At 43.6% G+C, this 15,194-nt stretch overlaps 1 protein-coding gene across 2 annotated transcripts in view; it reads left to right on the top strand.

The window, feature by feature from the left end:
- Nucleotides 1-260: 260 nt before the first annotated feature.
- The window catches only part of CDK17 (cyclin dependent kinase 17), a 72,821-nt gene continuing 57,887 nt past the window's right edge, over nucleotides 261-15,194 (top strand). Inside the window, exon 1 of one of the 2 annotated variants that reach the window (XM_083573452.1) lies at nucleotides 261-1,020. The gene's annotated coding sequence lies outside the window, so the exon portion shown is untranslated. Of the gene's footprint in view, nucleotides 1,021-1,337; nucleotides 1,635-15,194 lie in introns of those variants that run through there. The other variant, XM_083573454.1, reaches the window with a different exon arrangement.

Below are 15,194 nucleotides of genomic sequence, written 5' to 3'. Positions count from 1 at the left end.
GTGTTGCTACAAAACCCAGGCCGTGCAGGAATGTGAGCTGAGAGATTTTGGATTTGTGTGTATTAAAAACATACCCATTTCTACCTCATCCTGAACTAGAAAACCAATACAGAAAAACATTTGTGTCAGGGCGCTTAATATGCATAATGCAAAAATAAAAATTTAGAACAAACACTCAGATTATTCTCAGCAACAAAATAGGAAAGAAGGAAGAAAAGAAGGAAGGAAGGAGCAGCAGCTATCCCCCCCCCCCGGCCGGGACAGGTAAGAAGCCTGATGGTAAATAGGCACCGTTGGCACATAAGGTTTAAGAATAAATAAAACACGGCAGCAGGAGCGCAACCTGAATGCCTCAGCCCTAGTAACGGAGAGGGGAGGGCGGCGAGGAAGCGCTTTCCCTCCGCGTTCGCGTTCACAGTCCCGAGGAGAGAGGCGAACGGAGAGCGGCGCACCCTCACCGCTCCTCCCGCCGCTGCTCCACGCGCGCCTTGGCGTCGGGCAGGCTTGGCGGCGCGGAGCACTAAGGGAGGCCGCGCCTGCCGCTCCCTCGCCGGCCGCTAGCTGTCGCGCTGGCTCCGGTCTGCGCGGCTGCTGGCGCTCGGCAGAGCTCTCTCCTGCTGCTGCCTCCGTCGCGCTCGCTCCCCATTTGGCGAGCGGAGTCGGCCCAGCAGCATCCGGAGTCGCACCGCGGCGCAGCAAAGGAAGTAGCGCGGCAGCGGCGGTGAGGAGCGAACCCCCGGGGAGCAGCCATGTTGGCTGGCGGGATGCCGTGACTCTCCTGCGCCGGGAAGGGAAGGCGCCCGCGGAGGCCCTCCCGCGGCACCAGGCAGCGCAGCGAACAGGAAGCGGCTCCTGGGCGGCGGCGGCGGCGTTGGCACTGGTGGGCGGGGGGCTCGGCTACCGAGAAGGAGGCGGCGGCGGCTGCAGCGTGCCCAGAAGGAGGGAGCCGAGGGCAGGGCGAGAGCCGCCCCCAAGTCCCGGAGCGGCAGAGACCCGCTGCTGCTGCTGCTGCTGCTTCTGGTGAGTTGGGGGCGCTCCTCATTGTCTCCGGTGCGCGCGGGTCAAGGGCCTGGTGGGGAGATCAGGGGGGTGGGGAGGCGCCGCGGAGGTGTGGGGCGATGGGGTGAGCAGATCTCGGCCGGGGGCGGGGGAGGGAAGCCCGCCTAGTGAGGAAGAGCAAGCCCCTGTTTTTCCCCCAGATCCCTGTCTCTCATCCGATCCAAAACACCTACGTCTAGATGCGGAAGGGGGACTTGGGATCTGTGACTTTCTGCCTCTTTCCCTCCACCCCCTCCAGGATGGACAGGGAGAGAGGGATAAAGTCCGGACTGCGACTGCGTGGGAGGGATGGGACGTGGTGGTGATGTTTTGGGGTCGCCTCCCGTGCGCTCGGATCTCCCCAGGAGGGATTTCAGGGTTCGGATTCTCCCACTCTCTCCCACCCACCCGATCCCGGGTTCTCCTGCATTTCCGGGCTGCGCATCTTATCTGTCAAGAACTCCCCCAGAGGCGGCTTGGTGGCTTTTGCTGGCGCACGGCTTTTCTGGTGTCGGTGTCAGCTGTGAAAAGCTGTGCAGATAAAGGCAAGAGGGGGTTATCACGACACGGAAGGATTAAGCATTGCTCTCTTCTTTGTGAGTGTTGCGGGGGGGGCCGGCGGGGAGGCCGCTGGAAAAGGAGGAGGGAAAAGGTCTGGGGTTGTTGTTTTTTAATAGTCTGCCCCCTTAGCTTAGGCCCCGTGAACAAAATGGGATGGATGCACAATATCATATTGTGCATTTCCTGAGATCCAACTCTCAGGATGGTCGCGGTGTTTGTTTCCTGACCATTGCTCTATATACGTATGATCTCCTGCAGCAGTGGCACATTCTGTCATTCTCTTAACATTCCTCGGGTTCCTCGCCCTTTCCCCCCTTTCTCTCTGTCTCCTCCCACTTCTGTCCCGGAGCGCTTTTTAAATGACAGGATATACGAAACACTTACTGACCCTGAACCTCGGTGACCTCACTCTAGCCAGCAATCCCCCCTTCCTCTCCAGGATCTGTAATGTCACATATTCAGTGTGAGTAAAATAGCCTGTTCTGCAAGAACAGTGGAGCCTACTTGGTATGAATCACCATTTGAGATTATGTAGAAAACATCACACTGTAGGGTTTTTAGAAACGGATTAGCTTCTTTCTGCTCTTTGGCTGGCCTTGAGCGCCTGCTTATTCTTTTTATTGTAACAGTTTGGGCAGCAGCAGAGAATGTTCAAGTTCTTTAAAACTCAGTTGGCGTCTTGTTTATATCAGCTGTATGCCAGCGTTCTAAAGACCTTAAGGATAAAGTAAGGGAGAAACTAGAGCCAGATATTTCTATTCAGAATTATTTCTCCTTATTTGTGTAGTGCACTCAAACTAAAATGAAAGTGTGAGTATGTGTATGCGAATGTGAACATATGCTTGTGCATATTTGAATGCGTATATCTGGAATTATGCATAGATTGCATTCCACTGTTGTAATGAATGTATAATGGATTGATCTGCTGTTCCTTAAAATGGAAAGTTAAGTGCTTTTTAAATGGGTTGTAATCCTTAGCTTTGAGTTGATTTTGTTCCTTGGTATGTTTGCCGTCTTAAAAGGGGCAGTTCTAAATTTAATTTCTGTTGCACTGGTGATATTATGATAAAATGGGAATTTCCTTCCTATTTTATTAAGGCAACAGATACTACCCAGTGATATGGATAAAAATAAACTTGTTCACAGCAGATTTTTTTTTTAGGGGTATACCTAAAAAAGCGTGGTAAGTATAACATAAGGGTTTGCTAATTAGGAAGCTACGATTGGCTGGCCAGCTGCAACACCCCATTGAGTATACACCCCTGTAGGCAACCCCAAGTTCACTTAAATAATAAAATTACTTGAGTGTAACAAGCTTAGTACCTGAACTTCTTGGCCGAACAGAAACCTGAACTTGCCTTCTGCGTGTCAAAGCTGCACCTTCTGTTCACTGCAGCATGCTGGCCCCCTGCCATACTGTATTTCAGTTTAGCTGCAGTATGAAACTTGCAAATGATTTTGGGCTAGATGACTGAAGAACCTCTCTCTCCTTCTGCAAAAGCAGATTAATGATTAAGAAAGACTGAAGATTCCAAGCTGTCTAGCAAGGCAAGCACAGTGCTTAACCCCAAATGTGAAAACTGAATAACTGTCACAACTCTACTACTACTAGTTCAAGTCCTGCACTTGTTTAGGGTAAAAATAAGTAAAAAGGTGGAATGAGGGTGTGGATTGTTCACTGATCTTCCAGCACAACCCAAAGCATGTTTATTCAGTGAGGCCTACTTCCTAGTAATTCATTTGGATTGCTGTCTTTGTCTGTTCTCTTGAAATGAGAAAAAGGTTATGATGTATGAGGGGTGTTATGGAGAATATCACTTTTATTGAAATTGATGGCAAAGATCCAGACTACAGAGGATCAGGGACTTAATATGTCTCTTCTAGAAGCAAGCAGATTAGAATCTTTGGAGTATCTGACATCACTTTCAATATGATGGCTAAAGTTAATGGCTTCGGTTGAATTGCTTTCTTGCTTGTTTTCACAAATATTTCCATTGATTTCTGAGTGTTCTAGTACTGGATTTCTGACTTCATGACAGTTATTGCATGATAATCTTCTGCACGATCATTTCTTTGGTGTTACATGTCTGTTTTTCCATGCCTATAACTGAAATACAGTATGAAGCATCTGTGAAAAACAGCAAGCAGTGCTCATGCCTAAGCGTTTCATATTTAAAATTCCTCAGGGGGTAAAATAAAAGAACCATTGAGAACCAGAAGAAATATTTGCTGTGTTATTTTTAGAAAATAGTTTGCCTATTTTTCCTTCATTCAAAATATGGTAGCCTTGAATATTAACAGAGTTTGCGGATTCACGGAGCAGATACCTCAACTTCTAAAATTATACAGTGAATTGTATTTTTGGTCATTAATTCACAGTGCAACCCTATATATGTTGACTTAGAAGTAAGCCAGGTAAACATTGCTAAATAGAATGAAAAGTACCGGTACATGTGAGCATACTTTATATTTAACAGATGCTACTTCATTTTATGGAATACCTGGGTCTGCTTTAGATTTTGACTGATCTGCACCATGTGCTGATAGATATAGCATTAGCAGCCCTTCCAGTTTCCAAAGCCTGCTTGCCTTCTCCAGAACTTGAATATAATTGAGCCCTGTTTCCTCTGCTTCCCCTACCTAGCTCTCTCTGTTGGTGTAAACTTCTGTCTTCTACTATCCTTTGGCTTCTTAAAGGATTCTTGTGTACATTTGTCACCTTCCCTTGCAGATATGTTATGTGCCTCGATAAATTCAGTATAGCATACATCTAGCTAGGAGGTGGGATGACCAATGTCTGGATAATGAAAATATTGTCGTTTTATTCTTCTCCCTACATGGAGATGCTAGGGATTGACCCTGGGACTCTATGCATGTAAAGCACATGCTCTATAGCCTGTCCTCAAAGAAGAAAACTTAGATTTTAAATATTTTGAGAACCTTGTTTTATTTTTATATTTAGAAAAATATTTATAAAATGCTATTTCGTAAAAAAGAGAGAGAAAAGAATCAAAGCAGTTTACAACAAAAATACAATAATCTGGCAAAATAGAAAAGATCCCAGCAGAAAAAAAACTTAACATGTTTAAAATACAGTATTAAGAAGAGTGTCCAGTAGTCCAGTACTGTAATATACGGTTTAATAGTGTTTATTAGAAAGATTAGATAATATGGAATTCTTTCTTCAGTATGATCCATTTATACTTTATATTGTAGAGTTTGTGATTCTTTAGCGAGCCAGTGTGGTATAGTGGTTAGAGTGTCTGACTAAGAGCTGAGAGACCAGGATTCGAATCCCCACTTTACCATGAAGCTCACTGGGCCAGTTACGGCCTCTCAGCCTAACCTATCTCACAGGTTTCTTGTGGGAATTATATGAGGAGGGCCAGGAGGTGGCATATGCAAGCAAAGCAAGCAAGCAAGCAAGCAAGCAATAAATGAATGAATGAATGAATGACAAACTTTTGAGCATTGTGCAGTTTGCCCAGTATATTATTCATTTGCAGTGGAGTATTTGTGCTGTAATTGCTTTTCATTGCCCAACAACAACACAAATATGAGAGTAAAAATGTAAGGAATATGATAGTACCCATTTAGAACCTGATAAGGGAAAAGAAAAACTATGTTGTTATTTCTAACTTTGGAGACCAATATGGCTCTGCTCTGTAGTTCCTATAGCGCATAAAAAGGAATCAAAGCAGCGCAACCATAAGAAGAATATACATGTGGAATTATGGTAGCTATACTTAATTGCAGTGGCGTAGCGTGGGGGGTGCCAGGGGTGCCGGCCGCACCGGGCGCAACATCTGGGGGGGGCGCGAGTCCAGAGGGCCCAGCCGCGTCGTGCCCTCGGCCCGCCCCTATTGTCAGAGCGGCCGGCCAGCCTCCGCCTGCTCCTACCTTGCCCACCCGAGGACTGCGGCAGCGCCCGCCCCCGTGGCCACCTACCCCCGCCTCGCCCATTGGCTTGCCTCCCTCGGCCCCGCCTCTCGCCGATGGCCGCGGGGGTGTCCTGCTCGGCGCCGGCGCCTTTTTTCAGGAGGTAGGGAGGCTGGACGGGGAGGTGGGGTCGGAAGCGGGCAGAGAAGGAGGGGAGCTCGTAGCCAAAAGGGCTGCGCCGGCCGGCAAAGGGCCGGGGAAAGTTTGGAGAGGAGAAACGCACCGTCATGATTTCCTGGTGGAAGCGGCAGAATTAGGGATGGCGAAGCGTAATTACGCACGAATTTCGCTGGGTGAGAGCTTCGGGGATCGATCGGCGGAAATGGGAGTCAATTGGAATATGAGAAAGAGAGAGAGGGACCATCATTCATAGGCATAGATTTGTAGGGTTAGGGGGCGCAAATTACTTGCCTTGCCCCGGGTGCTGACAACCCACGCTACGCCGCTGCTTAATTGGGCCTAAAATCCATGCAATTACTATTTTATTGGAGGATTAAAAAAACATGGTTTTTAAATTGTTTCTGAACCTTTAACGAGATGGCGGATTAATGATTGGGGTTTGTTCTAGACCAGCACATGTTTGCGTTGCCCTTAAGATTGCTAATTTGTAGGAATTACATAATTTTGCTTTTCCGCTTCTCATTTATATTAACTGGAATATATAACTCTGCTTCTTAATATACAGTGGTACTTCAGTTTAAGAACAGTCCTGTTTATGAACAATTCGGTTTACGAACTCCGCAAACCAGAAGTAGTGTCCCGGTTTGCTAGCGGAATCCGAACGGTGGAAGGGCACTGCCAGTGGGAGGCCTCATTAGGGAAAGCGTGCCTCGGTTTAAGAACAGTTTTGGTTTAAGAATGGACTTTGTTAACGGATTAAGTTTGTTAAACTGAGGTACCACTGTATATTGCTGCTGAATATGTTTTATGATTAGTTATGATTACATACTTGTAGTTGTTTATAAAGCAGACGAACTGTTTCTAGGTAGAGGAGTTGATGATGGTTATATATTTCAATTTTGTCAGTGAAAGATTTTGAGGTGATTCTTGTATTTGTTTTGTCCAGCCCAGATTTTTAGTCACCAAATTGCAGGGCTTCAGTCATTTCCTTTAAATTTTTGTTTACTGGCAGCACAGGTTTTCTTAATCTAGACACACCCTGAATTTCCTTTATGAACAAATCCACTTTTCAAACATTTTTTTCTGTATATGTTTCCCCCACAAATTTATTTTTCCAGTACAGTACGTTCTGCTTTGCGCTTAGAACCTATGTAATGCTCTTTGTTTGGATATAAATCACACAATGCTCTCATATAATAAGTATTATGAGATAAAATGGTTAATCAAGCCCATTGTAACATAATAATTAGCTAGCTTAACACTTTAGAAAGCACTGAGTTTTGCTGCAAATTATTTCCTATGCTATGTATGTTTGTTGCTCTGTAATGGATTTTCCAAATTGGAAGCCACCTCATTTCTTAGCAACATGCACTTTGCTTAGCAAGACTAGAAGTGGACAACCTATTGACACAGAGAGAATCCCTCAGTTAATTGAAACAAACAACATGTGAAAGGGGCCTGGCTGGGAGAGGACAGAGCTTGATAAAGGCTGTTTTGAGGATGAAGCATCTTTTCAGAACTGTTTTGTTTTTCTGTTTAACGAGCTGATTTCCTAATGTTGTTGTACATCTTGCTACTTTTATCCATTTATTTGCATCGTGCCATTCCTCCCAAAGAGTTTCAGGTATTACTGTTGGTGTTGTTGTTGTTGTTGTTGTTGTTGTTGTTGTTGTTGTTGTTGTTGTTGTTATTAATTATTATTATTATTATTATTATTATTATTATTATTATTATTATTATTATTATTATCTACACCTCCCTATACCAATAGATCTCAGGGTGGTTCACAACATAAGATTACAATATTAAAAAAACACAAACTACATAATAAAAATAAGAACAAAGACAACCCAATAATCCCCCCTTTCACAATACATTTAAAAGGGCATTGGATGTCCATCAGCCAAAAGCCTGGTTAAGGAGGAACGTTTTCGCCTGGCACCTAAAGGTGTCTAATGAAGACACCAGCCAAACCTCCTTGGGGAGAGCGTTCCACAAATGGGGAGCCACTGCAGAAAAGGCCCATTCTCATGTCTCCACCCTCTGGACCTCTCGCGGAGGACGTACCCAAATAAGGGTCTCAGATGGTGATCTCAGCGTCTGGGTAATCTGCCTAGGCTAGGCTTCCCCAACCTGGTGTCCGCATCATGGTTTGGACCACAACTTTGTTCATTGACTATATTGGCTGGGGCCAAAAGAAGTTGTAGTCCAGGCTGGTGTAGGGTTTTGCAGTTTTATTCCATGAGTACAGGAGCCCTGGAGGTAACTTAACAAAAAGTCCTTCCAAACCATGGTTTGCAATCTGGGAGCCAGCTTTGGGAATGCACACACCCTTCCCACTCTGGCACGAATTGCTGCCGTCCTTCTCTTGCCAGTCTTAGTAGCAGTTTGTTCCTTTGTTGCTGAAGTGAGCACATTTATTTCATTTATATGCTGCCTTTCCTTCAAGGAGGTCAGCGCTACTACACCTGCACAGGTGCAAGCCATGCCAGTGGACTGTAGGGAGACTTCCAACACCTTTGCCTCCCCTAATGCCTCCTGCATCTGCCACCAAAGCCAGAAGCTGTGAGTAAAGTCAGCAGCAATCCATGGAGGAAGCCCTAATCTGCAAGGGCTTAATACCCGGCTTCTTTGAAAGCTATTTCCAAGCTAGGAAAGTCAACTGCAGAGTGATGATAGATAGATAGATAGATAGATAGATAGATAGATAGAGATATAAATATAAATATAAATATACAGCTTTGCCCTTGCCAGTATTTCTTTGTCTTTTTTATTGTATTTTAAATATAAATATGTTCTGATAACTTTAGTATGTATGCAGAGTATTTATTTACTTATTTTATTAAATTTGTATACCACCCTTCATCCGAAGATCTCAAGGCAGTTCACAGCACAGAAATACAGAAAAATTACATAATAAGAACAAGAACAAAAAACCCCCATAACTCCCACAATCCATAATTATGAATACTCCAAATAAATATACAAATAATCAAGGGTTGGTGTAATTTTCTAACCTTTTATTAAGATGGAATCTGGTGTTTTGTTTGTTTTTATTTATAACATATATACACCACCCACTTTTATCTTTTTATGTTTTATAAACATATAAAAATATATACTATGGATCTGTACAATACAATTATTAAAACATCATAAAATAACACTCTGTCCAATTAAAGTGTTGGACATGAGTAGAATGTGTGCTTTTATTTAAAATGCATCTGGGTTATTTGTGGGGCATAGGAATTCATACATATATATATTCTGGCCCCCCACAAGGCCTGAGGGACAGTGGACCTGCTGAAAAAGTTTGCTGACCCCTAGTATAGCCTATTGAAGACTTCCTAGTTAGCTTACAGCAGCCTTAGGCTGTATTCAGACGTGGCGATTATTTTGTTAGTTTTCCTGGTTATGCTAGCACTGCTGTCCTAATTTCTAACATTATTTTTACACCACAGCGCTTGTTGTGTTAATGGATCTGTGCCTTTTTTATTCTATATACCACTAAATTTTAAGCAGCCGGAAAGAACTGTATGGTGGAACACTGACCCAAATTTTGCCACATGAAATTACAATGCAAAACTCCCATTAGAAAATAACAGGATTTCAAATGGATTTTTTCCCCTGGAAGAAGTTAACATGAAAGTTGGTGCTAGACTTTTGCTAGATTCCACTGGACTTCCAGAAGTGGTTTTTATGTCATGTGAAAGAACACAGAAAACGTGGAAATTAACAAGCAAAACAGGGTTGGGAAAACAGAATAAAGCGCTGTCTGAATGCAGCCATAGTCTTGATTTTAGGTGTCCCTGGTCTAACACTTCCTGGATATACCAAATTGTCTGCCTTTTCAAAATGACAAAAATTTTGCAGTTCCTTTTTACACTCATCTATAGTTAACATTACACTACTGCTTATTCATTGTGTCATGTTGATTGTCTATTCCCACAATTAGGTTCTAAGTCTAATCCATGCAAACTGTACAGTCACTCCTTTCTGTCTTTCTTTACTGTGTGTGTGTGTGTGTTTGTGTGTGTGTTTGTAAAGTTAATGAGAGTCACCTCCTGCTGTGAGTCAGCAGGAATGTGGAATTTATTTCAGAGTTCAACAGGGATCAAGATGTGAATCCTGATGCTCTGTTACGGAGCTAGTTTCCTAGTCTTCCAGATAAATACCAAAGATGCGAATTATGCTCATCTTGGCACTCGTCAGCGTCTCCCGCTCTAAGAATGCATTGATAATTTTAAGGTACCTTCTGTCTCTATTCTGCTCCTGTTCATGGTCACGTAAGGGTGTTGTATCTTAGTCGAAGCACAAGTGTCCCATTTGCGTTGATGTGAAAACTTGCTATAGTCTTTCTTTGAAAAAGCTTTCCCCTACATCCTGTTGGCATCAACCTCTGTTCCCTTTCCTAAGGAAGTTAGGAAAATGACTATCTATTTGAGTTTTCAATTAAATGAAGGGCGAACCCTTTAAAAACAACAGGTCAACACCATTAGGACTATGCAACATGATTAAATAAGCTACCATTAAATAGGAAATTGGAGGTTTGTGTTTGCTGACGGGCCTCAAGCCATTTTCCTGGCATCATCAGCCATGGGAGGTTTTTATTTAGGTGAGGGTGTAGACTAGACTTTGGCCCCAAAGGGCCAGGGGCATACAAAGGGGGGTGCGGGGGTGTGGGCCACCCTGATGGGGGGGGTGACAAAATGGCGGGCGGCACTTGTCACCGCTGGGCTTGCAGAGCCCACAACCCATGTGTCTCGGTGCCTGCAGGCTCTGCGCTGTCCGCTCACTGCCTCCCCTCATTGCCCCCCCACTGCACACCCCGTCCCTATGAGTGCTGCGCGCCGTGTCTCATCCCTATGGGTGCCGTGACCACGTCTCGTCCCTATTGGTGCCACAGCCATGTCTTGTCCCTATGGTCGCCGTGTCTCGTCTCTATAGGGACGGGGTGCGCCGCAGTGCCCATAGGGATGGCATGGGACACCGAGCGCCCTGTTCCGTCCCTATGGGCGCAGCACCCCCCGTCCCTATGGGCAGTTTGCCCTGTCCCTGGGCACTCCGCTCCAGGTGCCCCAGAGACTTCCTCTGCCACTGCAAAGGGACAGTGGGGGAATGGGACCTTTTTCAGCCTGAATGCTACTTTTCCTTCTAAGCAAACTTCTGGGGGTCACATGCACATGCCTCCGTATGGTAGACTTGTCTCTACACACATCCCTCTCTGCCCTCCATCCAGCTAAGCCAGAAGCATCATCAGAATTCCAGGACACATTCTAACCAAGAAGAACAGCCAAGGGCGAGGGCGGTGGCTGGAAAGTGAGTGTGGCTGGGGGAGAGTCCCAAGGGCCACATAGAGGCCTAGGGGGCTACATTTGGCTCCCAGACATGATGTTCCCCATCAGCATTGCCAGTTGCTTTCTCAGGAGCACCCCTTTGCAACCAAGTTGAGATCTCCTCTCGCTGGGTCGGAGAACCTAGGGCAGCTCCATCTGTGACTAAAGCTTTCCCCTTCAGGAAGTCTTTTGATGTGCTGAGAGTCAGAGGGAACCTTTCCATTGTTCTACGATTTGCATAAGGAAGCAAGCAAGCAAGCAAGCAGAAGAAGCTATTTCACACAGTTAAATGGATTGCTTCTCTCCTGCGGGTGGGGAATCAGAAAGGAAGATCTGGCTGATTTTCACCCCTCTTCTTAAAGCTCAAACTTTGCAGGTAGAAACACGTTTCCTCAGTGAGAGCCAGTGTAGTGGCTAGAGGCCTGAAGCGAGATGAGTGCCGCACCCCATATTTGCTTTTGACTGGACTTTTACCTTACCTTTACCTAGTACTAGGACTTGGGAGACCAGGGTTCAAATCCCTACTCAGCCATGAAGTTCAGTAGGTGTTACTGTCCTATACATGCTTAAATTTAAGTCCCACTGTGCTCTCTGTATCACCTGTTTTGCTATGGCTGGTTGTATCCCTCTCAATACCACAATTTGCATTTGTATGGTTTTATGTTTTTATTGCTGTAAATCAGTTTGATTTTTTAAAAAAATGATATAGCAGAATACAAATATTTATAAATAAATTAGCAAACCTTGTATATCTGTTTTAGGAAGGTTCAGCCTATAGAATTTATTTTACATAATTTTGGTCTTGAGGGACTCCTAAGCCAGCTTTGAAATAAATACAAGAAGAAATGCAGAAAAGCACTATCATCATATGAAAACAGTATAGCATCAGCAGTACCCAAAAACATTTTAAAGAGGGAGGTTGTAAATACTTACTGAAAGGCTGTGACCAAACCAGGGAGGCCTACCTCAGGCAAGAATTCCATAATTGCTGTGCTACACTGAAAAACCGTAGTGTGTTGTGTATTCCTGATTCATTTTAAAGGCAGGTAACATGGAGCAGGGCATCAGATGTTGACCAGACTGCAGGTAGAGGCAAACATGAGATCAACTGGTGCTTCAGATATTTTTTACCCAAACCCATTTAGGTCTTTGGTTGGTCGCCAGTGGAGTTGATATAATATAGAAGTTACATGCTCTGTGCAGTAAATTCCTCTTGGAAGTTTGGGCACTGTATTTTGGACCAGTTGTTGTTTCAAGGGCAATCCTACAAGGAGTGCAGTACTGCAGCCTAATCATAGTGTTTTCACAATAGGGATAAGTGTGATCATTCTTGTAGCAGAGCTGGTGTCGAGCAGAGGTGGGAAACCTGTGTATGCATTGCAATTCCCATTGTTCTTGACCATTGGCCATGCTGGGTTGGGCTGATGGGAGTTTTGGTCCAACAAAATTTGGGGGCTACAGGTTCCCCACCCCTGGTAACTACCAAGACCTCTATTCACTTGTCACCAGTGAATGGACATTTTATAGAGAATTTTGATCAATTACCTTGTTATAATAACCCTGTTAAGTTCCTTTGGAAATCTGTGGCACAATGCCTCTATACAGTAGTTTGTTTGTTTATTAAAATCTATACTGCTCTTCATTTGAGGATCACAGGGCAGTTTACAGAATAAAAACACAAAAATACGTAACATGGTAACTAGCAAAATCAAAACCCTTCAAAGTTTAAAAGGTCATAGATTGTTTAATAAGCCAAAGGCTAATTAAGCCTGAAGTTCTTGCCCTACGCTTGACTGCAGGCATAAGCCATTCTTTCAGCAGGCAACTTTGGGGAAAGGGGATACAGGAACCAAAATAAGCAAGGCAGTTCACCCAACGAAGAATCTCTTTTCCTCAGAGAATCTCTGAAGAACCTGAAGGAAGCTGATTGCTGGTCTGTCCCCCCCCCCCCAGTTATTCTTTATTTTATTTTTATATTTTTCCCCCTATATTTTTAAAGAAAGGGCTCCTGTCGTTTGAATCCGAGCCCTTCAGTGGCATGAGAGCATTTGTGCACTTCATGTCCTCAGAAGCAAGACCAGGGTCATAAGTTTCTTAGGAGCTTTGTTCTTTGTAGAACTGATTAGGTGTTTAAGAATGTAGTTAAGATTGTTGGATTTAAAATTTCAAAGTCCACATTATGAAACATTTAATGAAGCAGGCTGTAACATTATTGAGCAAATTGCCGTGATTGACTATCACCCCTCATTAATGGTATTACTGTTGCTAGCAAAGACAAGCGGGGGGGGGGGGGCAAAGAACTGGATGGAGTGGGTTAAATTTTTTGTTTGTTTAGTGTAGATGTCATTTACTTCCGCTAGATTTTTGGAAGGTAACAGTCATTATTAAGTTGCATAAATGTGCACTTCATGTCCTCAGAAGCAAGACCAGGGCCTTCAATATGAGTTAACTAGGGTTTTTTTGTATTTCTACTGAAGATTTTCTTGATTTACAGAAGTATGTGTAATGTCTCTCTCTTGTATTTTTTCCATGCAACATTTTTACAAATCAGTTTCATTTGTTGAGACATTAGGAAGAAAAGGTGGAGGTGGGTGGCGATGTTTCTATTTTGCTTAATGTATGTAGGGTTTGGTGTCAGCGTTGCTCGTGCAGGTTCTCTGCTGTTCACTTGTGTTCCTTTGGTGGTGAGAGAGATTGGGGTTGGCCTAGGGTGTGGTTGTTTGTTTGTGATTGGCTGTGGTGATCTTTGTTTTCATGTGTGAGTGGGGTGTGTGTGTTTTGGATCAGGTTAGCCATATTGATCTGTATGCTGTTGGTGGATTTTTGTCATTGTCTTGTTGGGCTGTGTACGTGATAAAGGGGAGCTATACCGGGAAAGGCGTCTTCTTCTGTTTGTCCCCGTGCCAGTTTCAGTTTATTGGTTAATTTTTCTAGTAAGGCTGTTTCCCATACTATTTGGTACCATTGGTCCATGCTTACTCCTGACAGGTCTCTCCAGTGTCTGGTTATGGTGTTTCTGGCTGCTGAAAGTAGGTGGGTTATGAGTTCTTTGTGGTGTAAATGGGCATTGTTGTCTTGGAAGATGTTTAGTAGAGCCAATTCTGGGATGATTTCTAATACTTGCTTAGTTATTTTTCATATTTCTCGTATGGCTGTAATATGAGTTAACTAGTTAATTGGTGCATTGACTTCCTTTGCTAAGCACATAGTTCTGACAGTTGTCTTGAAGATCTGTTTGTTTTTGTTTGTTTTATTTGGGGAGGGGAGGCAGAAAACACTATACAAATTTTACTAAGCTTTTTGGAATCTCTAACCAGTTGCAAAGAATGAAAAGATTAAACAGCTTCACCCAAAAGATGTCTTGTGGAAATCAGAAGAAGCTTATTTTGGTAGAATTACAGTAGAAGACAATTACAGTTTGGATTATATGACTGACTGAAAATAGTGCATCACAAAGAAGTGTAACTTTTCCTTCACATATGCTGCAGCACATGCAAGAAGTAAAACGATTTCCATGGCACGCTTCCCGTGCTCACTTAATGCACACTGGGCTTGTTACAAATTCATGTCAGGAGTATCAGCATATGATTTATGTTGTGTAAATCATAAATACTTTATTCAGTATTTTCACTGCTCATTTAACAGAATCTTCTGGCAGTACTTGAGAGGGAAACCAATCCCCTGAAGAACTTGCTGCTATCGTCAGCAGTATCTCCTCATTAATGCCGTCTGCAGTCAGGGCTGCACTTTGTCTGCTTGCTTTTGAAATAATGTTTTACATGATGAATAAAGAAGCCTCTGTTTATGTTGTTTCCAAGTATCAGGCTTTTGTGAGAAAGTGAACAAGGGTGGCATGTAAATACGATTAGGCTACTATAACATTTGTGAACTATTTAGCAAAGCTATTTTTCTGTTTCAAAACAGTGTTGTTATAAACTTGAATGCTTGCAAATAGGGGATATGGTGTGTCTTGAGCTTAATATGCATGCATGAACTTTAATACTATTCATTTACAAGAAAAAATAATAACCCTCAGTTAAAAGCAATGGCGTAAGGTTAGGATGATTTTAAGACAAGGAATGAAAATCTGAACAATTCTAGTCTTCTGTAGAAACTAGGGTAACCTTAATTCTGTGCTTCAGCTTTTGGCAGTAAAAGGAAAGAGATTGCGTTCTATTAACTGTTTATTTCATGTGCTAC

This window comes from Podarcis filfolensis (genome assembly GCF_964270895.1).
Source record: "Podarcis filfolensis genome assembly, chromosome: 10".
Classification (NCBI taxonomy): domain Eukaryota; kingdom Metazoa; phylum Chordata; class Lepidosauria; order Squamata; family Lacertidae; genus Podarcis; species Podarcis filfolensis.
Note: the sequence above shows the minus strand (reverse complement) of the source record. Positions and strands in the feature narration are given on the sequence as shown.